The sequence below is a fragment of the Alligator mississippiensis genome, chromosome 1 (assembly GCF_030867095.1).
Source record: "Alligator mississippiensis isolate rAllMis1 chromosome 1, rAllMis1, whole genome shotgun sequence".
Taxonomy (NCBI): Eukaryota; Metazoa; Chordata; order Crocodylia; family Alligatoridae; genus Alligator; species Alligator mississippiensis.
The window spans coordinates 63,224,392-63,252,104 of NC_081824.1; the positions used below are offsets into that span (position 1 = coordinate 63,224,392).

Below are 27,713 nucleotides of genomic sequence, written 5' to 3' on the forward strand. Positions count from 1 at the left end.
ACAGACTCAATCCGGTTTGCTGGAGTGTGGCAATTGCCATGCTTCAGCTGCCTCCTGCATGTCATGTATCAGCATTGAATGAGCTTTAGTTCAAGCGCCTCTGTCACCATTTTTAAGCATGGAGACATGGGTACATGAGATGTGGCAGCACTTTAATTAAAGCACTTTAATTAAAGCACCCTTCAACTGCGACCCCCAGAGCAGGTGTAAAAGTGCCCACATTTTTTGTGACACTTTAATGCACATTAAAATAGGCTAATGAATCTTAAAGCACACATGTAGACATGCCAACGGGGCCTTCATGACCAAAGCATGCCCAAGGAAGGACATGAATGGGATAATATATAAGGAAAAGATTACTGGAACAGAGATAAATTAATTTTTAAAGGTTTTTTTTATGCTCTTTGACACATGAGATTAATCTTTTAGAAGGCCTTTAAAGTGATGAGCTTCCTAAATTTAAAAGGAAGTGATAGAATGCTGTTTGTTCATTCTTTTGTATGAAATGTCTAGCTTTACTAGGAAAAGAAGCAGTAAAAACTCCTGAGTTGCTTTCTAAGTAAACTACAATTAAGATAAATTGTTTGAAAATAATCATGTTGCTTCAGTTACTCTGAATCTGTTTAAATTAAATTATATATTAACCTCATGGTACATTACATATGACACACTACAATGGGTATCAATTATAGCTTAAGTTTCTTGTAGTTCAAGAGTTCATCTAGATTCTGAACAACCTTAATGCAAGCTTTTATATAATACTGAAAATAATGTAGTTGAATCAGCTTAGGTTTCACATTATTTTTGTTCAGTTGTTAACCTCTTTTTACCTACTGTAGCTCTCACAGGGAACAAACTGTATGGTTTGTTACATCTGATTTCATGGTCAGATAGTGGTAACTTTATGAAATTGGAAAGAAAACAGAAGGAGCTATACTAATGAGCCATCTTTTTGTAACTAATTGTCATATATTATTGTTTTTTGCAAGCTGAATTGCTTATATATTCATTTATAGGCTTATTTATGCATAAAAAGATTGACTATGGTAAAGTAAGGTAGAAATGTTTTATGGTATATAACTGTGTTTTATTAAGAATAGAGATGCATTCAGTATTTTAGAAATTTCATTTAATGCATATGGATAATCTCTTTAGCTTTCCAGCAACCCACTATGTCATGTAGTGTGGATCAAGCTGAAAAGAAAAAATAATTAGGAAGAAAGATGAGGAGAAAATATTAATGTAACAAATTTTACCATTTGTTACATTAAATGATTTTTTAAAGTTTCCATTAGCTTTTCGCAGAAGTTTGATGGTCAAAATAGTTAAAGTCAATGTTTTAAAAATTGGTCTGTATGGTTTTACTAAATAATATGTATTTATCAGAACTTCTTGAAGAGAGAAGAATAGTAGTTAAAAAAGCATTTACAGGCATGAAGTTGATAGGTTTATCATCTTAAAATAGAACTTTCTAGAAAGTGCCAATCCTATGGACTACATAAACAAGCATTATGGCAGATTTTTTTTCCATTCTTCATAGGTTTTTTTCAATATAAATAAAACAGCCATTGTTGCTTCACAACAGTTATAAAAAGTTGAGATACACAACAGTTATAAAAAGTTGTTTGGGATATGAAACCATGTTGAGAGTTCTTTTTATTGCAATAGAAAGACTTTTTATAGTTTCATTTCCATTCAAAATTATTCAGTATAGTTCTAATATAGTGATACTCAACCAGGTACCTTGAGATCCTGTCAAGGGTGTCACAGGGTACCATTTAATGTTACCACTGTCAAGTGTGCAAACATAAATCACAAGATAAATCCAGAGAATGAAAATAAAAACCAGAGGCAACACAGAGGTGTGGGGCCTGGGGCAAATCAGCCCATGCAAAGCCCCACCTCCACTCTGATCCCATGGGCCCTGGACCTGAAGAAGCTGCTGCCGCCATTGGCAGCGGCAGGGCAGGGGGCAGGGGTAGCAAGCAGCTGAACACAGAACCACCACTCTGCCCAGCTCTGTGCCGCCACTGCTCTGCCCAGCTCTGCAGGGCCCCCCAAAATGTGGGGCCTGGGGTGGTCACCCTGATTTGCCCTCCCCCCCCACCCAGGGATGTCCCTGATAAGAACCATAGGAATTGAAACCATTCTGAACTGCTGTGGTCTTTCTGAGTTGTTTGCAACAGAAGAATTATTCTAGTATTTTTCTGTAGTCAAAATAATGAATGAAAACTAAAATGTGGCATTATCCAAGAGACTATCAAGGGTTTGAGACTATCAAGGGATACCTTGAGTCTAAAATGGTTGAGAATTACCAGGGTGGATCCAGAGCAGGTGCAGTGCCAAAGATGCAGCCCTCCTTTCAGACTGTGCAATGGGAGCAGCAGCTGGGGACTTAAAAAAAAAAAAAAAAAAGTCCCCAAACCAGGTAAGAGTCCCCACTCCTCCCATTCAACACCTCCCTTGTATGCTACTGCCTCTTTCACTGCAACTGGAATCCCTGGCTGAGGGGGCACGGGGAAGGCTCCAGAACTGATCCTCTCCCATTCCAGCTGGAATCCAAAGGGGGCATATCTTGAAACATGTTCTGCTGACTTGATATTGGCTTACATTTTCTTGGCTTCCCCCTGCTGTAATTAATTTCTTCACGTTACTAACTGGTTCAGCAAATAATAGTTCACGTCAGCCTACTTACCTTATCATGGCAGACTTTAGTCACCCTTATATGTGCTGGGAGGGCAATGCAACAGTACAAAGACAATCCAGGAAGTTTTTGGAGAGTGTTGGGGACAACTTCCTGGTGCAAGTGTTGGAGAGACCAACTAAGGGACATGCTGTTTTTGATTTGCTGCTAACAAACAGGAAAAAATTGGTGGGGAATATAGGAGTGGATGGCAACTTGGGCAGCAGCAATCATAAGATGATTAAGTTCTGGATCTTGTGGAAAGGAAGAAAGGAAAGCAGCAGAGTAAGGACCATGAACTTCAGAAAAATAGACTTTGACTTGTGCAGGGAACTGATAGGGAGGATCTCCTGGGAGGCCAGTCTGAGGGGGGAAAGGAGTCCAAGAGAGCTGGGGTACTTTAAAGAAACCTTACTAAAGTTGCAGGACAAACCATGATGTGCAAACCATGTGTTTCTTGATGTGCAGGAAAACTAGCAGGTATGGCAGAAGACCAGCTTGGCTTAGCAGAAAACTCATCAATGAGCTACAACACAAAAAGGAAGTTTACAAGAAGTGGAAACCTGGACGAATGACTATGGAAGATTATAAGATTATTGCTTGAGCCTGCAGGGATGAAATCAGAAAGGTCAAAGCACAATCGGAGTTGCAGCTAGCAAGGGACATGAAGGATAACAAGAAGTGTTTCTACAAGTATGTCAGCAACCAGAGGAAGAGCAAGGACAGTGCAGGTCCCTCACTGAATGAGGGAGGCAACCTAGTGACAAATGATGTGGAAAAGGCTGAAATACTTGGTGCCTTTTTTATCTCAGTGTTCACAGGCCAGGTCAGCTCCCAGACTACTGAACCTGGCAGTACAGTTTGGGGAGAAGGTGAGCAGCCAAGAGTGGCAAAAGAACAGGTTGGGGACTATTTAGAAAATCTGGACACCTACAAGTCTATGGCACTGGGCACAATGTACCCGAGGATGCTTGCAAAGCCAATAGCCATTGTCTCTGAAAATTCATGGTAATTGGGAAAGGTCCCAGATGATTGTAAAAAGGCAAAAAACACATGTCCCTGCTCATGTGGACACGGCCTATGAATCTATCTAAGCTCCTCTAAGTGGTCTGACAATTGCCCATTAGTTGAGGCATGAAGTAGATAGCCCAGGAATCAAGTTCTCAAAAGGCATTCTGGGTCATCCACAGTTGCCAACCTGGATGACTAACACATGTATCATCTTGATCCTTTTTCTTCAAGCTAGGAGGCTTGTTTTGGTAGTCAAGTATTGTACCAATGAGGTTAATAATTCTTGCTGTGTGCCATCACTTTGAGTAGTGTTCCTCGTTGTTTTATCACAAACTTTACCAATGCTGTTGCTGTCTGAGAGCCATCTTTTGTTTCAAAGCATTGGCTTAGTGGTGAGATAACAGGTAAAGAAGTTATTCTGTAAGGCCTGCACCTTTCACCTTGTAGTTCCATGTTAAGTCACCAATACCTGAATCAGAGCAGGCACAATGTGATTGGGTGCCAAAGCAATACATCTTATCCATGGATGTTGTGGGATTGCTTCCCTTTAATCTTCTATGACTCTACATTTTCCAACTCCTCAGGAGGAGGTAGCTTCAAGCTCTGGACTCTGGCTCCTGTTAGAATCTAAGTCCCTTCAGTTGCATAGCCTTCCAGGCTTCCTCCTGCCCTTCAAACTGTCTAGTCTCCTGCCTGGCTGGCTGTAGTTAGTCTCTGAAGATGCCTATACACAGACTCTGGGGTGGGAGTATTTTAATTGGAGCAGCTTTCACAAGCTGCTCTAATTAAAATGCCTGCAGTGTCCTGTGTATTCAGTGTCCTGAATTTCAAAATGGTAGTACGGGTGCTTTAACTAAAGCTCATTCAACAAGTTTTAATTAAAGCGCCCCCCACTGCCATTTTGAAATTCAGGATGCTGAATACATGAGATGCTGCAGCACACTGGAACATTTTGATTAGAACGCTCCAGCAGACTTGATTAACTGAGTCTGGTCCAGCATGTTCTAATCAGAATGCGTTGGAGCATTTGTAAAAGTGCCCTGGGTTATCTGGCTTCAGCCAATTAATTTCAGTTCACTGTTCAGGCTAGGTGGCCCTCAGTTTGGCTGGCTTCCATTTAGCGTAGCTAACCACTTAGCTGTCTCTGGCTCTCTTTATTCTGCAGCTGCAGCAAGATTGTGTCCTGATTGGCCAATGGCCAGTTAACCTATTTTTAGGTTTTTTGCTGGCACCAAAGATACTGGTTTTGATTTTAGAAGATGTGTCTGAGTGAACACATACTCAAAAATTAGTAATCTTAAATAAAAGTCAAATAAAACATTATGCTAAAATCAGTGACGATCACCTTTTGTGCAGAAACTGATGTATGTTGTCAGTTTTTTAAGGCACAAAGCAGATGCCTTTTTGGTAGAGTAATGGAAAAATGAGAATATCTGACAAGTTTGCTATTTGTGCTGATGGGTGGCAGCTGCCATTTCAATTTCAAATTGCAACTGACATATGTCAACAGTTCTTTGTAGGACTGGCCAGTTTCCATCATCATGCAAATGATAACCACTAATGTCAAAACAGTTCAAAATAATAACATTTTGGTCTCCCAGTTGTGCTCAAGAAGGACAAGGTTATTGAACATAGAACAGATGGAATTTTGCCAGTTTGTATATCTTGGTAAACTAAGTAATTGTTAAAACAGTGCTATTGGGAGATGATACAAAAAAGTGGCCACGTCCACATGAGCATGGACATTTGGTTCCCTGGGGACTACTAGCAGTGGGACACTTTGTGCTGCTGCTAGTTGTCCCTGGAGAATGCCTGTACCATGCACCCTCACAGCAGGTTATCCCAGGTGGGGTAACCTTATCTGGGGTCCTGGAAGACTCCTGGGACTGCAGCAGTGGTGATCCTGCCGCTCACGGCTTGGCTGGCAGCTGGGGTATGGTGCCGGCCAGCCAGGCTCCAGTTTTGAGTGGCACGTGCTGTCACCACATGTACCACTCTGCTTTTATTTTGCGTGGGGGGTTTTTTGACCCCTGGATACTCAGGGGCCAAAAAACCCCCTCACACTGCTCTATTACTGTCTGTGGCACTACATACCACACGGCTGCGCTCATCTGAATGCAGCCAGTGAATGCAAAAGATTATGGTTAGGAATTATGTTAGGAATTCCTAACCATATGCTAGGAAGAGTATGGTTAGGAAGTAACCAAATGTTACAGAGTGGAATAAATATTTTGTTAGTTAGATATTTGTCTCCATGCGATATCCTCTATACACTTAATGTTAAAATTTGTACAAAAAATTAAAGCCATTTGTATGAAGTATTACTCTATAAACTAGTGCTGGGACTTCCCTTTCTAGGACAAAAACTTGTTATTTTTAATCCCAAACCAGCAGAATCCTCTTTGTTAAACCTTCTTGTTTGCTATCTTAAGGAATGTATTAGTATGAACTTTGTGATGGTCATTCTCTCTCTCTTTCCCATAAACCTTGTGCTATTTCCAAAAGGAAGTACAGTACTGTAGAAGCCCAGTTCTCATTTCACTTGATTTCATTTAAGTTAGGTTACATTGGTTTACATCTAACATAACTTGAGAAGAGAACTAGGCCAAATATTTTTCACCTCCTTTATAAGGAGGATAAACAGCTGCATTTCACCACAATGAAGGAACAGTTGCTCTTCTTAATTGTTATTAAGCAACATTCCCACGTGAAACTTCTAATTTAATCTAAATTTAAAAATCTAAACCTTTCTTGCCTTGGAGGTGGCAGCCCCTGTTCTTCACTTCATCGTAAAAGTGCAGACTTACACCTTATGGCTAGTCTCAGTCTAGCTAATGAAAATATGGAAAGCATGGTTAGATCTAAGAATTGGAAAAGGAGTGCCACCAGCACTTCAAAGTTGCATAACAAGTTGAGTGATGTTATAGGCTATTACAGAACCACTGTGGGTACAGTTTACACTATATGGACTTGTGGTTCAGAACAAAACAAAGTTGAGTTGGGGAGGTGTAGCTCAGTATTTGCATCTGATATTACTAGTAGATTTACAGTTAGATTTGGCTGTACATGTCCAACTGGTGTGTGAGTTCTAGGTTGGGGATAAAATAAGACTAGCAATTATTCAAAGATTACACTTCTTTAGCCACTTAAATATAAGTGATTTTAAAAATATTCAACAAATTAACAAAACTGTCAGGGGTCCTTTATCCATTTTCCTGTAGAAGTTGTTTGTAATCTGTAAGTGTGGCTGCTTTGTATGTTATATTCTAATATAAAGTCTGCCATATGAGGGTGCACAATTTGGGGGGAAAGAACTGTGCATTTTACATAGTTGGAGTTAAGACCCTGTGTTGTAGAATGCTACCTAAGGCTCATATTAATCCTTTAATAATAATACCACCTCTTATTTTACATGTTCTATATAAATAGATGCATAGTATATATAATGTGCACATAACCAAATTAAATAAAAAATTGTGAATTTATAATGATTCACCAAAACACTTCCTTGGCACAGGGTACTACAGAAGTACACAAGAAGGGCTTCCAAATTTGTGGAATTCTAAGGCCCCACTTGCACATTGCATTTAAGGTGTGATTAAGTGGTTAATCACACCTTAAGTGTAATGTGTAAGTGGGGCCTTAGAATTGAATCAATTACACACATTTAATCAATTAATGTATGATAGAAAGAGGAATAAGCTATAAAGTTAGTTCATAAAATATCATAGTATCATAGTGCTTAGGGTCATAAGGGACCTAAACAGATCATCAGGTCCAACCCTCTGCCCCAGGCAGGAATGGGTGCCGGGTTCATATCACCACAGCCAAATATCTGTCCAGCCTCTTCTTGAAGATCCCCAAGGTAGGAGACAGTACCACCTCACTTGGGAGCCCATTCCAGAGCCTGGCAGCCCTAACTGTAAAGTAATGTCTCCTGATGTCCAGCCTGAACCTTCTCTCTAACAATTCATGGCTGTTATTCCTAGTAACCCCGGGTAATAACTTTGTAGCTGCTTCCTCTCATGCCATGATTTGAACGTATGATCGGGGCCCCTGTGTCTGGGAGTCCTGTCAGCTGATTGGAGCTCCCACCTTTTTTTATTTTTTTTGGTGGCGGGGGGCAGTCCATGTGTACCCCTGAGCTCCCAGATGATGGTTCTCAATTACAGGGGCCCCCAGACAGCCCTTTGGCTGGGAAACAACAGCTGCTGCTATCTCCTTGTCATGGGTATATTCCATACAGTCCCATGGCTGGGAAACCAGCTGCTGTGGTCTCCCAGCCACTGGGATGTGTGGTGTATCCCTGCAGCTGGGAGATTGCAATGGGTGTGGTCTTCCAGCTGTAAGTGTGCATGGGACACCCCTTCAGCCTGTAGCCCCATGAACCTTAGGGGGCTTCCAGCCATGGGAGCTTGCTTCTTGCTGGTACAGGGGGAGCCTAGGATTGGGCTTTCCCTGCACCAGCATTAAGGTGTGATGGGATCTCATTCATGATGTCAAAATCACACCTTGAGCCATGCATGTGTGGCATGACAGGAGGTGCAATTGTGTGGCTTATGCATTACATCATAGTTTCTCAACCTGTGGTATGTGTACTCCTGGGGGTATGCGAGACACAGGCAGGAGGTATGTGGGTACCCCAACACTCCCGCCCTCTTCTCCTTTCAAAACTATGGCAAAAAATTTGGTGTGTGGCGCTTTAAATTCCCCAGTAATAATTTGGCTGGTTCAGCCCTCCTAGCTTTGGCCAACATCACCTTTAGCCCAGGTATTTACTTGAGTTGTTCACCCCTGGTGTAAAAGATGGCAACTCTACCCACACCAGATCAGATGTCTGTCATATCACAGCCTTATATACACAGCCCTTCTTCCAACATATGGCACACATTAGTCTGTAAATATAAAATCCCCTGGAAAATTGAGTGTTGGGTACTTATTAAAATTTTCAGAAGTTAGGGGGTACTTGCTACTTAAAAGGTTGAGAAACACTGCATCAGATTGGACTGGCTACACTAAACTATGATTCCTGCTCCACCTCACTTTGCAATGGACATGTCAAAGTTGCAGCTAGAGAAGACTGTGTGCTAGAAGTGCAGGGTTCATACAACAGCTTCACAAGGCTGTTTTAATTTCTACTTTTGATTAACCTGAACCCTGTCTGCCCCTGGGATCAGGAAGGCGCAAATGAGGCAATACATTGCCTTTAGTACTTTCATCTCAAGTTGTCTATAGTTGTGCTTTCCCTAGGATCCCAAATGAAAGTGTATCCTACAGAAATAAGACTTAAACAACAACAGGTCTGAGACAGAGGTGGCATTCAGTGCTATGCCTCTAAACTAGTGAGTCTCAACCTTTTTGAACTTGAGACACACCTCGCTCAAGGCACCCCTCCATAACGTTTGCAAATTGAGTGGCATCCAATTTAAAAAAACTAATATATATATCATGATTGTCTGTCTGTCTGTCTATCTATCATTTTTTTACACTGTTTGCTTCCTTGCAGAGGGAGGTGGGGGATCAACCAGACAGGGACAAGCCCAAGCCTGTGCTTATTTGTTTATCTCCTTACAGCCTGCTTATCTCTTTACAGCTCATGGCACTCATCAAAGGATCTCAGGGTAACCTAAACCTAATTGAGAATCATGGCTCTAAGCAGTTTAGCAAAGAACTGACAGCCTGGTTGGAATGGAGCCAGTGTAGGCTAAGATAGTTTGGAGGGTAGAGGGGAAGGCCAACTATAGGGAGCTCTCTCAATATCAATCACACGGTGTTATGGACCTAAGTTATGGTGGCCTCTCAAACTTCTGTAATATGAGCAGCAGTGCACTGTTCTGAATCTTCTATGTGCAGTCCCTTGTGTTATTAATATTCTCTCTACCCCAATTTAAGAGGGTCGCACCCAGAGAGTCATAGTGGATGGGTCGGTTTCGACCTGGAAGGGTGTGGGCAGTGGGGTCCCACAGGGCTCGGTCCTTGGACTGATACTCTTCAATGTCTTCATCAGCAACTTGGACGAGAGAGTGAAGTGTACTCTGTCCAAGTTTGCGGATGACACAAAACTGTGGGGAGAAGTGGACATGCCGGAGGGCAGGGAACAGCTGCAAGCAGACCTGGACAGCTTGGACAAGTGGGCAGAAAACAACAGAATGCAATTCAACAAGGAGAAATGCAAAGTGCTGCACCTAGGGAGGAAAAATGTCCAGCATACCTACTGCCTGGGAAATTACCTGCTTGGTGGCACGGAAGCGGAAAGGGATCTTGGAGTCCTAGTGGACTCCAAGATGAACATGAGCCGGCAGTGTGACGAAGCCATCAGAAAAGCTAACGGCACTTTATCGTGCATCAGCAGATGCATGACGAATAGATCCAAGGAGGTGATACTTCCCCTCTATCGGGCGCTGATCAGACCGCAGTTGGAGTACTGTGTGCAGTTCTGGGCACTGCACTTCAAGAGAGATGTGATAACCTGGAGAGGGTTCAGAGAAGGGCCACTCGTATGGTTAAGGGCTTGCAGGCCAAGCCCTATGAGGAGAGACTAGAGAACCTGGACCTTTTTTGCTTCCGCAAGAGAAGGTTGAGAGGCAACCTTGTGGCTGCCTATAAGTTCATCACGGGGGTACAGAAGGGAATTGGTGAGGTTTTATTCACCAAGACACCCCCGGGGGTTACAAGAAATAATGGCCACAAGCTAGCAGAGAGCAGATTTGGACTGGACATTAGGAAGAACTTCTTCACAGTTAGAGTGGCCAAGGTCTGGAATGGGCTCCCAAGGGAGGTGGTGCTCTCCCCTACCCTGGGGGTCTTCAAGAGGAGGTTAGATACGCATCTAGCTGGGGTCATCTAAACCCACCACTCTTTCCTGCCTATGCAGGGGGTCGGACTCGATCTATTGAGGTCCCTTCCAACCCTAACATCTGTGAATCTATGAATTTTATATACCCTTCCCAGGATTTTGTGAAGTGGTCCTCAGGGCAAAGTACAGACAATCAAAAATCCCGAGGCTGAATCAATTCAGTGTTTGCGGCTAGGGACAGACTTTCAAAAAGCCTGAGCCTGAATTGATTCAGTATTTGCAGGTTAGTATAACCTGCCTAGATTACAACCATACAAACATTCGCTCTGGACTGAAGAAATGCAGGCACGTGCCTGCAGTGGCTCAGGATAGAAGCTGAGGGGGCACTAAAGCAGCCCTTCCTTCCCTTCCACAGTGAGCTGAGGGGAGGGTGTTGCCAGGCCCTGGCAGGATGCTCTGTTAGGGAAGGGTGTAAACCCCACCCTGCCTGCACCATCCCAGGCTTTTCCTCTCTCGCTTCTCCAGGGCAGGAGTGTCATCAGACCCCAGCCCCGAATTAGCACCTGAGGCAAAGGTGGGGTTTGCAGTGCATGCATCTGTTGTTGATACTTAGCTTTTCAATATCCCTCTCCCTGCTTCTTCATACTATCTGCAAACATGACAGGGCTGCAAACCAGCAGGAGGATAATAACACAGTGTTTATCAGCTGATCAACAAAACAAAAGCCTGTCTCATTAGTTCAAGCTATAAAACAGTTTTTTACAATGAAGGAAGGAGGGACATTACCAGCTGACCTGTTGATTATTTCCAAAAAGCCCTAAGCAGACACTGTTCTGTCTGCTTGTTGCAGTGAAATTGGACACTGTCTCTCCAGAGCTCTGGCTAGGGAGCAGAGGGGCAGGGTCAGCCTGTTCTCTGAAGCAGAGAACCCAGCCCATGGCTGAAAAGTATCTGGGATGCTGGGGGACCTTGGTTTAACTTAAACTAGTAAGGGGTCTGGGACAGACATTGCATGAACTGGTTTGACCCAAATCAATTAAGTCTGATCCTACATTCAACCATTTTGAAACTGGCTTGTGTGCACTGAACTTGTGTTCTGTTACAGATTTAAACCAGTTTCTGATCACTTAAACTGGTTTATGTGTAATGTTTGTCCCTAGCCTGCAGGTTAGTCTAAGCTGCAGAAAGTAAACTGTAAAACAACTGGACACACATTTACTTAATTCAGGAAATACAGCCACTTCCCTGCAGTGGCTCAGGCCAGACGCTAGGGGGTGCTAGAGTACAGCTCTCTGGCATGGGCTGTGTGTTTGCTTCCTCTTCCTGTTACTCCTGAGGTCTCTGGGACTTGCAGTCCAGAATCACAAAAGCAGGCTTCTGCAGGGTTGCTCATCACTTCTTCTTGTTTCCAAGTGCCTCTAGGATTTGTAGTCCACAGTTGCAGCCAGCAGTAACTTTCGGTAAGTTTAGTGGGGCAGGGCAGCTATGTACTTGGGGAAAGGGGGGTTTAACCAGGGGAAGGGGGCCCCCTTCCCCTGGCCCCAGACTACAGCTGGGGTTTGCTGGGGAGTTGGGAGGGTGGAGGGAGGCAGTCCCTGCCTCCCCCTCTCCCCTGCAACCCTTCTCTGCTGGAGCAGAAAGCCCAGCCCAGCCCAGCCCAGCCCAGCCCAGGGCTGGAAAGCACGCTGAAATGCTGGGGGACTGTAATTTAACTTAAACCAGGAAGGAGTCTGGGACAGAAGTTTCATAAATTGATTTGACCCAAATCAGTTAAGTCTGATACAACATTCAACCAGGTTCATCTGAAACCAATTTCAGCCATTTTGAAACTGGTTTATGTATACTGAACTTCGGTTCTGTTACTGGTTTAAAGCAGTCCCTCATGACTTAAACCAATTTATCTGTAACTCCTGTCTGTAGGTCAGGGGACTGCCTTTAGGCTTCACTCTAAAATATCTGTGGATGTGAAATATGTACTGCTTCCTAATGCACATCCAGTCTTTTAATCTCTGTGTAGAGGGGTTGAAGCAGCAACCAGCTGTATGTAGCAGATACCTTACTGAGACCACAAGGACTAGATACATGTTAATAGAATATCTCACCATAGTTCAGTATCATCCCCAGAGAGTAGATGTCATGGGGGGTACACTGGGGAAAATGCCCCACAACCTAGTACGTGGCCAACTCTATGATGAGATAAACAGGGTCAGAAGCAGTGGCAAAGAAGGATTCAGGTTGTGGCTTATCTCACTCCAGCTCTCTAGGAGCCAGGCAGGTAGATGTGAAAAAACCACCTCCCAAAAGGACAGTTTCCCTGTAAAGGAACCATGTCCTCAGGCTGTGGAAGCACCTAGTGAATTTAAAAAAATACCACTGAACATCTGTGAGGAAAAGTTGCTCTTATCCAGATAGTTTGAGTTAATAACTATCTAGTGTCTCACTACTGCCCTAAAATTACTAGACTAAATCAATTATTTATACTTCATATGTATATACATCTTAATGATGATGTTTGCTTGCTTTATTGGTTGTACAGTGTGGTAATGATCTTAAGCAGAGTAATAAATATTTAGATCTGCCTTTTGATGGTTTGTATTAGGCCTGTGCAAAGTGGAAAATATTTGCTTTGGATTCAGCAATTCGGAGGGACAGTGATTCGATTCGGTGATTCGAATCACTGTCCTGATTTGATTTGGTCAAATCCAAAGATATTCAGCACCGAGTCTTATTCGGCCATAAACCATACAGGCAGGCAGTGCTGCCAGGAGCAGCTGGAGGAGCAGCCAGATGAGCCCTAGCTTGAGCTGGCAGCCCCGGGAGAAGTCACAGCTTGTCTGGCTGCTCATCCAGCTGCTGCCCTGCCGGGGCAAGGCAAGCAGTGCCGGCAGCCCTGGGAAATGGGAAATGACTGGGGAGTTGGGGGAATTGAATTGGGAGCTGGGGCATCCAGCTGCGGGGAAGCCCCTATTCATTTCCCCCAGCCCCCAATCATTCCCCTCAGTTCCCGGTTTGATCCCCCAGCTCCCCAATCATTCCCCCAGCCCCCGCAGCTTCTCTCAGGGCTGCTAGTACTGCCTGCCTCACCTTGGTGGAGGGGCAGCCAGGGGAGCAGCCAGACAAGCCACGGCTTCTCCTGGGGCTGCCGGCTCAAGCTGGGGCTCTTCCAGCTGCTCCCCCAGCTGCTCCCGCTGGCACTACTTAGTGCCTGCCTGTACAGTCTATGGCTGAATCTCCAAATCTCTCTGAATTAATTTGGAGGCTTCTGATTTGATTCAGAGAGATTAATGGGTCTCTCAATTTAATTTGGATTTGGAGATTTAGCTGCCAAATCAGGCCAAATCTCCTCCAAATCAAATCAGCTACTGAAGCTTTGTACAACCCTAGCTTATATCCTATAGAGGAAGTTATGTGTACTTATTTGAAATTCAGTTTCTCCTTCATACTCTTTCAATGGTACAATAATTTCTCTAACATAATTTATCTATGTGCTTATAAAAACAGCCCAATATTTCTCCTTCTGGTTTATATATATATTTTATATGTAACCCGGGTGGTGGCCTAATGGTTGCCACCCCTGCCCAAATATCAGGGATGGTGTGGTGAGAGTGGGGCAGGGCTTCCAGCCAGCACCAATTTACTTTCCAACCTGCTCCCCACAGATCAGCCTGTGGTCCCAAGAAGGTCTAACACTTAACTGATTTAACTATTTACACTTTATTTACAAAATAAGAAGCATAGAAAAGGTTATTTACAAGTGAACTTAAATGGCATAACCAGAATCACAAAACAAACCAAAATGCATTAGTTAACCCTCAACTCAAGAACCACAGGTAGGGTAACTAGCAGCTTTCAGCCACTGCTGAGATGCTACAGCAAGGAAGCAGGGTGCTCGCATCCAGCAGCTCCAATAGATTTCCCAGTAAGCGACAGACTGCAACAGTGTAAGCTCTTCTGGTCTGCAGCAATCAAATTGTATCAAACCCTAACCCCCCCCACAAAGAGGCTGAAGGGTGACCCTCCATGACAACCAAAAGGCAAGCAACAAGCAACAGAGTAGGCTCCTGCAGCAATTGGCATGACCCAAGCACAAAGCTCAGGGACTCCATCCAGTGACAATCAGCTGCAGAATAAGGGACAGGACTGAGTCCCCTCTGGGGCAGTCAGTGGCAGAGGGTCAGCAGCACAGGCAGCTCCCAGGGGTCGCAGCTCTAAACCCCTGCTCTGGATAACTGGCCAAGCACCCCACACGCCTTGCAGCTCACGTATCCCACTCCAGGCACTGGCCTGTGCCCCGAGCTCCCAGGGTCCCTCGTCCTGGCACTCTGCCACTCCTCAGGATCCCAGTGCCTTGCCTGCTGCTGTCCTGCTTCCCCAGGGAAGGTAAGGGGTTTCCTCAACTCACTGGCCCAGCTCCCTGCTTCGGATAAGATGCTGCCTGCACTCTGGGCCATTGCTTCTTCTCCACAGTGGAGTGGGGGGACAACTGCTATCCCTAGCTTCCGGGACACCAGGCACATCCAACACACAGTGATGGGGCCTTGGGGCACCAGCTTTCTGCCCCAAGCCCTGGCTGCAGCTCCCTCTCTGCTGCAGGGCTGGAGGCATAGCCGACTGCTGCTGCCTTCTTTTCCCAGGGTCTTCGAGATTTTCAGAGGGGTCTCTCAGCTCTCTCCACTGGGTCAGCTCACCCCAGCTCTTCTTAGGCCTCCTGCGTCCTTCCCCAGCATCACTGTCAGCAGCCTCCCCCCCCCCCCCCCCCCCCCCGCCAGTTTGGCTGCTGCTTTTATCCCCACTGGCAATCCCTCCCTAGCTTTCAAACTGGCCAACCAGGGCTCAGGGTGGCTGGCCCACAATCTCAGCCATCCCCCTTCCATGCGAATGAGGGGACTGAAAACCCCTTCTTTAGATTGGCTTCTCCTTTTCCACAGGGCAGGTCTCCCCTGCTCCACCCTTGGGGTTGCTTAGAGTTCACTGGCACTGTTTCTAGCCCAGAGTAACTGTCTCAAGCCGATCTAGTGAGCCCATATTGGCACTCTGTTACATCTAGTTTTGGCTTGTCTTTAAATTGTCAATGGTAGCACTGAAATTTACTGTTTGGCTGTGTGCAAGTATTTTAGAGTAAGTATTGCATAAAATGTTAGTGTTTTCACAGATTGAGTAACTATAATGTGCAGTAATTTTGTAATTTGTAGTTAGCCTATGTTTCTTAAAAACAAATGTATAAAAAAGTAGTAAAAAAAGCTGTGAATCTGAATCTCTTTTTGTTTTCAAGCTGATTTTTTCCTAGTAATTAGTTTATGAACTGGATTTGGAAGTCTGGAATCAATCAGTGTTGAGGAGGAAAGGCAATAATTATATTCTTACTCGATTTATGTTGTGCATCTGCACTTTTTGTCTTTAGATTTTTTTATATATATTCAATTGCATTGAACCTAATTTTACATAATAAGTAGTAGGGTCAAGCAGACAAATAATGAAGAATATTTAATTTTTTCATACTTATGATTGTACCTTGTAATTTGCTCTCAGGGTTCATCTACAGTACAGCTATTGTTATGACTGCAGCCCATAGATATACCTGAGGTAACTTTAAACTAGATGTATATTGTTAACAATCTAGCTGCAGCTGTAGGCATTTCATAGATTTCATAGACATTAGGGCTGGAAGGGACCTCAGAAGATCTTTGAGTCCAGCCTCCTGCCCCAGGGGCAGGAAGTCAGCAGGGGTGATATGGACTAATTGCCTGAGTATTTAGCTAGATTCCTGGACAGTTTTTACAGATCATGCTGAGTTACTATGGCTCCATTGTTTTCAAGTACCTGAGTAAGCTAGTTGAAAGCTAGCTTGGGTGTATTTATCCACTGCAGTAACTACACTCTAAATGAGCTAGAAGAAATGTACTATAACTAGTTTAATTAAAAAGCTATTGCTACTTCGCTTTAAACACATTTTTTTCCCACATGCTACAGTAGTTTTAAAAGCTACTTTCTTTTGTTACCATTTCAAAAAATAATATCAGGGAGCATTTATACACATACTTTTTTTCCACTGATGTGCCAGAGATACGCTGTTTCAGAGCAGACTCAATTAATAGAGTCTGCTCTGCACGTGAGCTGAGACAAACTGCACTGCACTGCATGAAGTTGTATAAGTGGCAGAATGCACATCAGCACACAGAAAATGGTAGCAGTGCACTTTTGAACTATACCACTTCTGAGGTGTGTTAGTTCAGAAGCGCGCCACCACCTTTTTCTCAAGAGTGACATGCATTTCGCCACTTAGACAACTGCAGGAATTGCAACAATTTTTAATTGCTCTCTGGAGCAGACAGCACAGGTCAGCCCAAGACTGCAAAGTATCCTGGGGTCCTGTGAGTTTACTTGAACCAGGAAGGAGTCTGGGACAGAAGTTCCATAAACCTGTCTGACCCAAGTCAGTTAAGTCTGATATTACATTCAACCAAGTTTATCTTAAACCAGTTTGGGCCATTTTGAAAGCGGTTTATGTGCACTGAACTTCTGTTCTGTTACAGGTTTAAAGCAGATTCTGATCACTTAAACTGGTTTATGTGTAACTTCTGGCCCTAGCCAAAAGGTGTGTTCTGCTTTTGAATATTTGCATTTTACAATTTTAGAAGTTTCATTTTAAGCATTTATAGTATTTTAAGCATTTTAAGCATTTATATGCTTATAATATTCCATAAACTGAGCTTAAAAGAATGCTTGCACTCTATCTTCTGTTATTCACATTTTAGAGAAAAATTACATCCTTATTAAAGTGTTTTTATCATTCCACATAGTTGGACATGAAATTCAGACATTTACATATTTGCTCTTCTGCTGCTCTATAGACATTTCACAGATAATCACAATTTTCTGAAGGTATTTTAAAGAGGGAAATTGCATTTAATTAAATATAATGTTTAGAAAATGCATAGTAATGTTTCTACAAATCTGTTTTAAATTTGGTGTAGAAATGGATTTGGATTGTGCTCTTATGTATTATTAACAAAAAAAATGTGATTATGTTTCTATATTGTACAGTTTACAGTTAAACAGTTTTAACTCTGGCCTATGGGCATTTATACACATACTTTTTTTTTCAGAGATGTGCCAGAGATCCACCACTTCAGAGCAGACTCAATTAATGGGGTCTCAATTAATTGAGATGGCTCTGCACGCGAGCTGAAGCAAACTTCACTGCACTACATGCAGTTGTGTAAGTGGTGAAATGAGCATCAGTGCATAGAAAATGGCAGAGGTGCGCTTTTGAACTAAAGTACCTCTGAGGTGTTTTAGTTCAAAAGCACACCACCGACATTTTCTCAGCACTGACATGCATTTTGCCACTTATACAACTGCATGCAACACAGTGCTGGGTGCTTTTCAAAGCACCTGGTGCTGCAATGCATGCATGTGTAAAAATGCCCTAGGATCCCATTTGATGAAGAATAAACATATTTAAAAGTTACAGTTTGCTTAAAAATATATGATGCCACTACTATTTGGCTAAATACAAACAGTCAAAAAGCCTGATACAATCTTCACAGGTTAGTCTAAGCTGCCTAGATTGAACTGATAAGCAAGTAAACAGACATTCACTTTTGATTCTGGAAATGCAGCCAGTTGCCTACAGTGGCTCAGGCCAGAAGCCAGGAGGTGCTAGAGCATACCTCCCTGCTGGACTGGAGCAGACAGCTTGAGCCAAGGCTAGCCAGCCCACTCTGTGTGGGGGAAGGGGGGGCGTTGCAGAGCAGGTGCAAAGCATCCTGGGATGCTGAGGGACTGAGAGTTAACTTGAATCTGGAGGGCATCTGGGACAGAAGTTGAATAAACCCATTTCATCTAAAGCCTGGTATTACAGCTATCCTGGTTTACCTTAAACCAGTTTCAGCTATTTTGAAAGCAGTTTATGTGCACTGAACTTCTGTTAGGTCACAGACTTGAACCAGTTTCTGAATACTTATACCAGTTTATGTGTATTTTCTGTCCCTAGCCTTCATTATTATTAAAAGTTACAATAAAAGTTGTAATGCATTTCTTCTGATATCCACCGCTTATTAAAAAGTCTGCCTTTCCTCCTGGGTACACAAGACTGGTTATATCTCAGCCCTTGTAGTACTACCATGTAAGAGTGGAAAGCTGGTTATTGGAAGGACACATTTAAGTGGCTTGGAAGCCCCCTGTGTGACAGTGCACAGGAAATATTGGGGATTAGTGTATGAATGGGGATTAGCTATTGCAGGAATGATTAGTTGTTTCTGACAGTGAAGTGGCCTGGAGTTTGCCTTTGCATCTAATTCAGTAGGAAATGTGGTAGAAAAGGATTAAAGTATTGCTAATATGCACAATCTTAAGTTTTTGATCATAATTCACTATTATGAATAATCACTTTAAAGCCTCAAAGTCAAGCAGTTTGCTTTTTACTTATAAAGTGATAAGGACCAATATTGCACTAAACAAGAACAGGTGGAGAGAAGGTCTACTAAGATGATCAGGGAATGAAAAGATCATTTTACAATAGGAAACTAAAAGAACTTGGCATGCTTAGCCTAGCAAAATGATGGCTGCAAAATGGATATGATTGGTCTCTATAAATACAACAGGGGCTTAACACCAGGAAAGAAGAAGAGCTGTTTAAGCTAAAGAACAATGTTGGCACATAAACAAATAGGTCTAATCTAGCCATGAATAAAATCAAGCTGGAAATTAGATGACAGATTCTAATCATTGCCTGAGGTTTTGGAATGGCCTTCCAATCGGAGTAGCTGATGGCAAAAAATTCAACTAATTTTAAGATGAAGCTAGTAACTTTATGAGAGGGATTGCATGACATGATTGCCTGATATAGCAGAAGAGATGACTCAGTGACCCAGGAAGCCCCCTACAGTCATGCATTCCTGTAACTGTTGCAGACAATCAGCAGTACAGCCTTTAATTAATCCATTTCTCTTTCAGCAGCTTTTTGCCATCTCCTTTTTATGTGAATTGTCCCAGGATATTGCATGCAGCTATATTCTTTTCACATCATTAGGATGAACCCCAATTAAGAATACCCAAACAGTATTCTGCAAGGTATTGGTAGAGTGAATGAGAGCTTTGAGGTGACTTAATTAAAACAAACAAACAAAAAGCCTGTAACTGATTTAGCTGATTCAGAGAGAGCTAGAAAAGAGTTGGTTGATTCATAGATGCTAGGGTCAGACGGGAACTCAATAGATCATTTAGTCCGACCCCCTGCATAGGCAGGAAAGAGTGCTGGGTTCAGATGACCCCAGCTAGATGCTTATCTAACCTCCTCTTGAAGACCCCCAGGGTAGGGGAGAGCACCACCTCCCTTGGGAGCCCATTCCAGACCTTGGCCACTCTAACTGTGAAGAAGTTCTTCCTAATGTCTAGTCTAAATCTGCTCTCTGCTAGCTTGTGGCCATTATTTCTTGTAACCCCCGGGGGCGCCTTGGTGAATAAAGCCTTACCAATTCCCTTCTGCGCCCCCGTGATGAACTTATAGGCAGCTACAAGGTCGCCTCTCAACCTTCTCTTGCGGAGGCTGAAGAGGTCCAGGTGCCCCAGTCTCTCCTCATAGGGCTTGGCCTGCAAGCCCTTAACCATACGAGTGGTGCTTCTCTGGACCCACTTCAGGTTATCCACATCCCTCTTGAAGTTTGGCGTCCAAAACTGCTCGCAGTATTCCAACTGCGGTCTGACCAGCGCCCGATAGAGGGGAAGTATCACCTCCTTGGATCTGTTCATCATGCATCTGCTGATGCACGATAAAGTGCCATTAGCTTTTCTGATGGCTTCGTCACACTGCCAACTCACGTTCATCTTGGAGTCCACTAGGACTCCAAGATCCCTTTCCGCTTCCGTTCCACCAAGCAGGTCATTCCCTAGGCAGTAGGTATGCTGGACATTTTTCCTCCCTAGGTGCAGCACTTTGCATTTCTCCTTGTTGAATTGCATTCTGTTGTTTTCCGCCCATATGTTCAACCTGTCCAGGTCTGCTTGTAGTTGTTCCCTACCCTCTGGCGTGTCCATTTCTCCCAGTTTTGTGTCATCCGCAAACTTGGACAGAGTACATTTCACTCCCGCGTCCAAGTCACTGATGAAGACATTAAAGAGTATCGGTCCAAGGACCGAGCCCTGCGGGACCCCACTGCCCACACCCTTCCAGGTCAATACCGACCCATCCACTACGACTCTCTGGGTGCGACCCTCTAGCCAATTCACCACCCACTGGACCATGTAGTCATCCAAGTCACAGCCTCTTAACTTGTTTACCAGTATGGTGTGGGATACCGTATTGAAGGTCTTCCTGAAGTCTAAGTATACGACATCACCCCCTACTCCTGCGTCCAGGCGTTTTGTAACCTGATCATAAAAAGAGACTAGATTAGTCAGGCATGATCTACCTGCTACGAACCCGTGCTGGTTCCCCCTCAGCATAATTTGTCCTGCCAGGCTCTCACAAATGTGAGCCTTGATAATTTTTTCAAAGACTTTGCCTAGGAAGGAGGTGAGACTGACTGGCCTATAGTGAGACTAACTGGCCTATGTTGATGTTTGCTCATATTTATTAGAGCTGTGCAAAGCTTCAGGTGCTGATTCAATTCGGAGGAGATTTGGCCAGATTCGGCAGCCAAATCTCTGAATTCAAATCGAATCAGGAGACCAATTATAAAGTCCAAATTGATTCAAAGCTCTCCAAATTGATTCAGAAAAGATTTGGAGAGCTTCAGAGATTTGGGCAGCCCCGCTTGCTGCTGCAGGGAGTTGGACCCAGACTCCGTGCTGGTAAGTAGGGGGTGGGGGAGGGGTGGCTGGAGAAGGGGACTATGGTGGGACCCCCACCAGGCCCCATCTGCAACTTGCTCCCCAAGTCCTCCTGAGTACCCCCCGCCCGTTGTCCCAGCCACCCCCATGGCTGCCCCACCTGGCCCCAGCTCCCGGCTATTTAAAAAAAAAAAAAAGCCCCCAATCACTGACTGCTGCAGCAGCCTTGGGGCTTCTGGGGGCACATGGCAGACCCTTCCCATGCAGCATGGGGCAGTGTGGGGCTGTGGGATCACCCCCACCAGGCAGTAACTGGTGACTCAAGGTTTTTTGTTTTTTTAAAGAGCCAGGAGCTGGGGCTGGGTGGGGCAGCTATGGTGGGGGGCTGGGAGAGCAGGTGGGGGTTGGGGGTTCATGGCATAGCCCCCCATGCAGCAGAGGCAGCAGGGGACTGCCCCCACCCCACCTGGCAGCAGCTAGTGGGTACAGGCTTTTTTAAGGATCCAGGAGCTGAGGCTGGGAGAGCAGGAGGGGATGGGGGCTTCTGACAGAGCCCCCCACACAGCAAGGGGCAGTGGGGGGCAGCAGGGATTTCCCCCCCCCCCCACCTAACAGCAGCCAGTGAATGGGGGCTTTTTTTATCAAAAATCCAGGAGCTGGGGCTGGGCAGAGCAGCTGAGCAGGCGGGGGATGGGGCCAATTTGGAGATACAGCCATACCTCCAAATCAGATTCGGCCAAATCGATTCAGGACAGTGATTCAAATCGCTGAATCAAATCACTGTCCCCCGAATCGGCTGAATCTGAATCCAAAGCAAATACTAGCTGTTTTGCACAGGCCTAATATTTATCTCTTCAACCCTACTCTACAGGAAAATGAAAGAAATCTGAAGTGAACTGAAGTTTCAAATGTCTTGGTCAATGTTATAAGAGGACTGTTATTCTCTAGGTAACAGAGGTGTAGTGATAAATTATAAATAGGACTCTATTGCAACTGATAATACAAAGATAGCAACATATACGTTCTGCACTTTCTAATAAGGTGTTCTTTATAGTCAAGTAATTTGCAAATAATACAGCTTGTATGCAATGAAAATGCTTTATTAATAATAATAATAATAATAATGCTTTTATAATAATAATAATAGGGCTTTTATGCTTTTGCCCCGTACAAGGATTTTGTTAAATATCTATAGCATTGTAATAGCAAATTTGCTGAGAATTCTTATTTAAGCTGCTAAACTTAACAGCTTTTAACATGTTATCCAAAAAATAAACCATTTAGAATAAGACAAATACTTTTAATTAAAGCGAAATGCATACATTAAGAGACATTTGGAGTTCTATTAATTCATCATTATCTAAAATTAGATGTAGTATATTGTAATTTAGCAACTTGTATTTGAACAGCACTTCTTTATTTCTACCTGTTCATATTGAGGAGGTCAACTGGAGGCTCAGGAGATGGTACCACAGTGAGGGTTTCAAATTTTATGATCATGGAATGCTGTTGCAGGTTAGAAGCTTGTTGAGAAGAGATGGCTTCTACCTCACACCAAGGGGGAATAAACTGTTTTCTTTCAGGATGGCTGACTTGCTGGAGAGGGATTTAAACTATGTGTATTGGGGGTGGGTGTGCAGATGGGAATGCAAGCTAGGGGACAGCTAAGCAGGAAGGATGTAGAGAGGGCATTCAGGGAGGTGTCGAGAAGCTGAAATGACGTCAGGGTGGTGGGGAACTGGGGGTTACCAACGGGGAACTTAAGCTTCTATACACAAATGCTAGGAGTATGGGGAATAAGAAGGATAAACTGGCACTTCTGATAGCAAATAGGGAATATGATCTCATCAGGATAACGGAAATCTGGTGGGATGCCACACATGACTGGGCTATATTCATAGAGGGCTACAGACTGCACAGAAGGGATCAGGTAGGATAGAAGGGGGGAAGTGTAGCTCTCTATGGAAAGGAGTGGTATGCCTCTTTGGAGACTCAAATTGGTTCAAGAGAAGGGCAACTCGAGACCCTCTGGGTCAAGATACAGACAGGAATGAGGGGAAGGGGACTTGATGGTAAGCATCTACTACAAGCCGCCACACCAGGAGAAGGAGCTGGATCTAGAATTTTCCACAGAACTGATGGAGGCTGCATGTTCAAGGGACATGGTTGTCATGGGTGATCTCAATTACCCTGACATCCACTGGGAAGAGCACTCAGTTGGATCTGATTGGTCACATAGGTTTTTGATCTGCGTGGAAGAACTTTATTTAGTACAGGAGGTGAATGGGTAAACCAGGGAAGAGGCTTTGGTGGATTTGGTTCTAGCCAAAGGGATTGACCATGTGGAAGATCTGAGGATTGAGGGTAATCTGGGAGATATAGACAGTGATTATGAGATGATAGAATTCACTGTCTATTGTAGGGCAGAAAAGTCACCCAGTAGGGCAGAGGTGCTTGACTTCAGGAAGGCTGACTTCAATGAGCTTAGGAAAATAGTGGGAGAGACCCTATGGGAAGAGAGACTGGAGGGGAAGGGAGTTCAGGAAGGGTGGTCATTCCTCAAAGGAGCAACCCTCAGAGTGCAGAAGAGGTTCATTCTTGTATGAAGGAAGGGTGGGTAGCAAAGGGGCCAGGAAGCCCTCTCGGCTTACTAGAGGAGTCAAGGAGTACTTAAAAAGGAGGCTTATGGACATTCAAAAGAAGGGCTAGTCACCAAGGAGCCCATATACACAAGTATAGCCCATATTTGTAGGGAGAAGATAAAGAAGGCAAGGGTAGTGACTGAGATCAGGTTGGTGACTGAAATTAAGGACAATAAAAAGTCTTTCTTTAGGTACATAGGGCCCAGAAGGAAGACCAAGGGAAATGTGGGACCCTTGCAGAATGGGATGGGATAGCTAATAACAGACAATCAAGAGAAAGCTGAACTCTTCAATGAATACTTTGTATCAGTGTTCCTGGTTCCGCCTGGTTGGATACTGGATGGATAGGGGCAGGAATATTTGCGAACCAACGGTCAGTGTTGAACTGGTGAGGGAATACGTAGAGCAGCTGAATGTCTTCAAGTCTGCAGGACCAGACGGACTACACCCAAGAGCACTGAGGGAATTGGCTGGAGTCATTGTGAGACCATATTTGAAGACTTGCTGTCTTAGGAGAGGTCCTGGAAGATTGGAAAAGGGCCAATGTGGTGCCATTCTTTAAGAAGGGGAAGAAGAAGGATCTAGGAAACTATAGGCTGGTCAGTTTGACTTTGATACAAGGTAACATTTTGGAAAAACGTTATCAACAAGTCCATTTGTGAGAAACTGGCAGAAGGCATGATGCTGAAGAATAGCCAACATGGTTTCATTGTGGGCAGGTCATATCTGACCAACCTCATCTCCTTCTATGATTAAGTAACGAACCACTTAGATGTGGGAGACATGGTTGATGTCACATACAGCAGACCACGGATGAGAAGTGATGTGGACTGGTCCATGGACTGGCAAACTACAGTCCACAAGTGACAAGCATACTGCAAACTGGCAGCCAACCCTTTTTTATACTCAATACAAAAAAAGGTTGGCTGCTGGTCAGCAGTATGCCTGTCACTTCTGGACTTCCAGTCTGGCAGCCAACCCTCCTGCAGATTGGCAGCCAACCCTTAGCGGCCTGGGGGTTGGGAACCTTTGATATAAGTTTTTGCATTCTTATGTATCTGCTTGTGTAGATTAGAATCAAATGGATTGTTTCTAACTGCTAAACTAAAATAATTTTGTACTGCAAATACTAAGGACTCTAGTCATTATTTCAATGATATATTTCCACATAGCTGCCTTTCTTATTTAATATCTCTTCTGATGTCTCAACATCCCAGTTTCCAAAATGGCAGTTCCAAAACACAATAATGAAATAGTGAAATCAGAAGCATTTAGAGCTACCAGTAGGATCCAGTGTAAGCAAACTGTTTATAAAGAATTACTTAATTTGCTGACACTGAAAAGCATTTTAGGGTTTTTGAGAGAGCTAGTTTTATGATTAGTGCAAAAAAAAAAAAAAAATCCCTCTTTTTTTTTTCTGATTACCCCTATTTTGTTAGCATCTATTTCCAGTTCCATTTGTATGGTGAAGGAAGTGCAACACACAACATGCAATGTTGGTACAGACATACCAGATATATTCAATAAATATTATGGGCACACGTTCAGGTTAGTCTGACTGCGCAAAAGTGCAAGACCACCCAGAAACATGGAGCAAGGGCTACTGCTGAAATGAAATAAAATGACTACAGTTGTCAATTAATCACAGTTAATTTTTATGATTAACTCATTAATCAGTTATTTCATTAAATTTTTAATGCGTTAATTCTGCATGTGGTTTTGGAGCCCAGCAGGGAAGTGGTGGCAGCAAAGAGGACCACAGAGCAGCCCAGATGTGGGCTCCAGGTGGCTGCAGCAGGAGGGAGGGTGCACACACAGACACATGAGCAGCTGCAGCCTGTATGCAGCACCATGCCAGTAAGTCTGTGAAGGGGGAGGGAGGAGATTGAGGCCCCCATAGTGAAGGAGGGAGTGGGGCAGGAGCTGGGATGAATGGGGCCCTGGGGCCGAGGGGCATCATAGGACAGAACCATGGGTGGCTCATCCAGGTGTGTGGAGAGTGATGCAGCTCCCTGCCACTGTGCACCCCCAAGGAATGCATGGGGGCCATGTGCCCCCTAAATTTGTGCACAGGGTGGAGGTGGGCTGGGGTTCTGCTCCCTGCTGACTTTGTTCTGGGATCCGTACAATGCCATGTTGTGCCTCCCACTGCCGGGCAGGCAGGTGACATGCAGCCAGTGTGTGGCTCCCAGGGCAATGGCAGCAGGGTGCAGAGCCCCAGCCCACAGTGGGTGGCCCCCCCTCCACCCCACACAGATCTGGGGGACATGTGGCCCCCCATGCCTCTCCTGGGTGTACATAGGGGCAGGGAGCCAACCCCTCTCCTGTGCCCCTGGATGAGCCACTTGCAACTGCATCCCATGGCCTAGCCTGGCCCCAGGGCCCCATTCATCCCAGGCCCAGCCCCTGCCCCAACCCCTACCCCTGCCCCACTCCCTTCCTTACCATGGGGGCCTCAATTTGCGCCCCTCTCTCCTTTCCCCCCATTCCTCCCCCTCCAGACTTACTTGCTGGACACTGAGTCTGTTTGTCTGTGTGTGTGTCTATGTGTGCCTGCCCCTCACTTCCAAGCCACAGTTCTGCTGCTGCCCCTCACTCCTGATCCACAGTGCCCCGCAATCTGCCAGGGCATGCAGGGACTCCCCCTCCCCAGGCTCCAAACCCCACACACACACCCACATACAAAGCACCTGCATAATTTTGAGATTTCTGCGCATAATTTTGAGTTTTTAGCTGTGCGATTAAAATTGCGATTAATCGTGACTAATTTTTTTTAATCGTGCAACTAATTGCAATCACATTTTTTAATCATCTGACAACCGTAGCAATGACATCAATAGCTTTTGAAAAAAATAATTGACCTTTTATTGGTCTTTTGAGAACAAATTGCAGATGGCCATCAAATTGTGCTGTGGTAAATAGTGTATAATGCAGTAAAAGTAGAAAGGGAATCAGTGTTTTAGGACTGTTCAGACTGGAAGAAAAGAAAAAATATATAGCCTACTGTTAATGGGAATTTTGCCAACTGCAGGATTGGGCTTTAAAGTGCTAGCCTATTTTTTTTCTTCCGAATTAGCCTTACTTATAGTTAACTAGTGCTAGCAGGCATGCATGGCTACATCATTTATTCAAAAATGAAGATGCTTAGTTATTTTTAATTTGTTTTTGAAGCCCAGAAAAATACTTAGTAATAATCACTGGAAACACACCTTTGGAGTGTGCCTGAGCCAGGGATTCTTATGTGGTCCTAGAATAACTAAGTCAGAAAGTTGATTTTATTCCCCTCTGTTCTGGTTGAAAAAACTTTCACCAAAAAAGAATGTTTCAGCTGCACTTCTCCATTTGCTTGTAGACAGAAATAGTATTTCCATAGGGCCTAGAAATTCAGCCATAGACCCAGACTGCACTGTACTGGATAATCAGTGTAACAAACAAAAAGATGTTACTAGCCCACAGATGTTACAATCCCAATATAATGCAAGAGAGAACAGATGGATATAGACAGGCTGGAGCACACAGAAACAGTAAGACAATACTGGTCTCTACTAACCTCTTCTACTTAAAGCAAGTAACCCAATCTAATTTTACTTCACCCCTCAGTCATCTTAAACGTGATCTTCTTGAAGTCTGTACCTCCCTTAGCTTCTGTGACTCTTTTCTCTTGGTTCTGTTCCTCTCTCTCTAGTTACTCCTTCACTTATTAGGTCCTCACTATCCCATCTCCTCTTTATCCTTACTCTTCTTCCTCTAATACTTTAGCTCTGGGTAAACTTATAGTTAAACACAAAATTAACTCTAATATCTGTAC

The 27,713-nt window shown here is 44.1% G+C and overlaps 1 protein-coding gene and 1 long non-coding RNA gene across 3 annotated transcripts in view; both read left to right on the forward strand.

Annotated features, from left to right (window-relative positions):
• KCNQ5 (potassium voltage-gated channel subfamily Q member 5) overlaps window positions 1-27,713 on the forward strand; it is a 635,336-nt gene that overhangs the window by 106,139 nt on the left and 501,484 nt on the right. The gene's annotated exons all lie outside the window — the stretch shown is intronic.
• The window catches only part of LOC132251447 (uncharacterized), a 135,631-nt gene continuing 118,943 nt past the window's right edge, over window positions 11,026-27,713 (forward strand). For both annotated transcript variants that reach the window (XR_009463521.1, XR_009463522.1), the window contains exon 1: window positions 11,026-11,950. This is a non-coding gene — a long non-coding RNA (uncharacterized LOC132251447). The remainder of the gene's footprint in view (window positions 11,951-27,713) is intronic.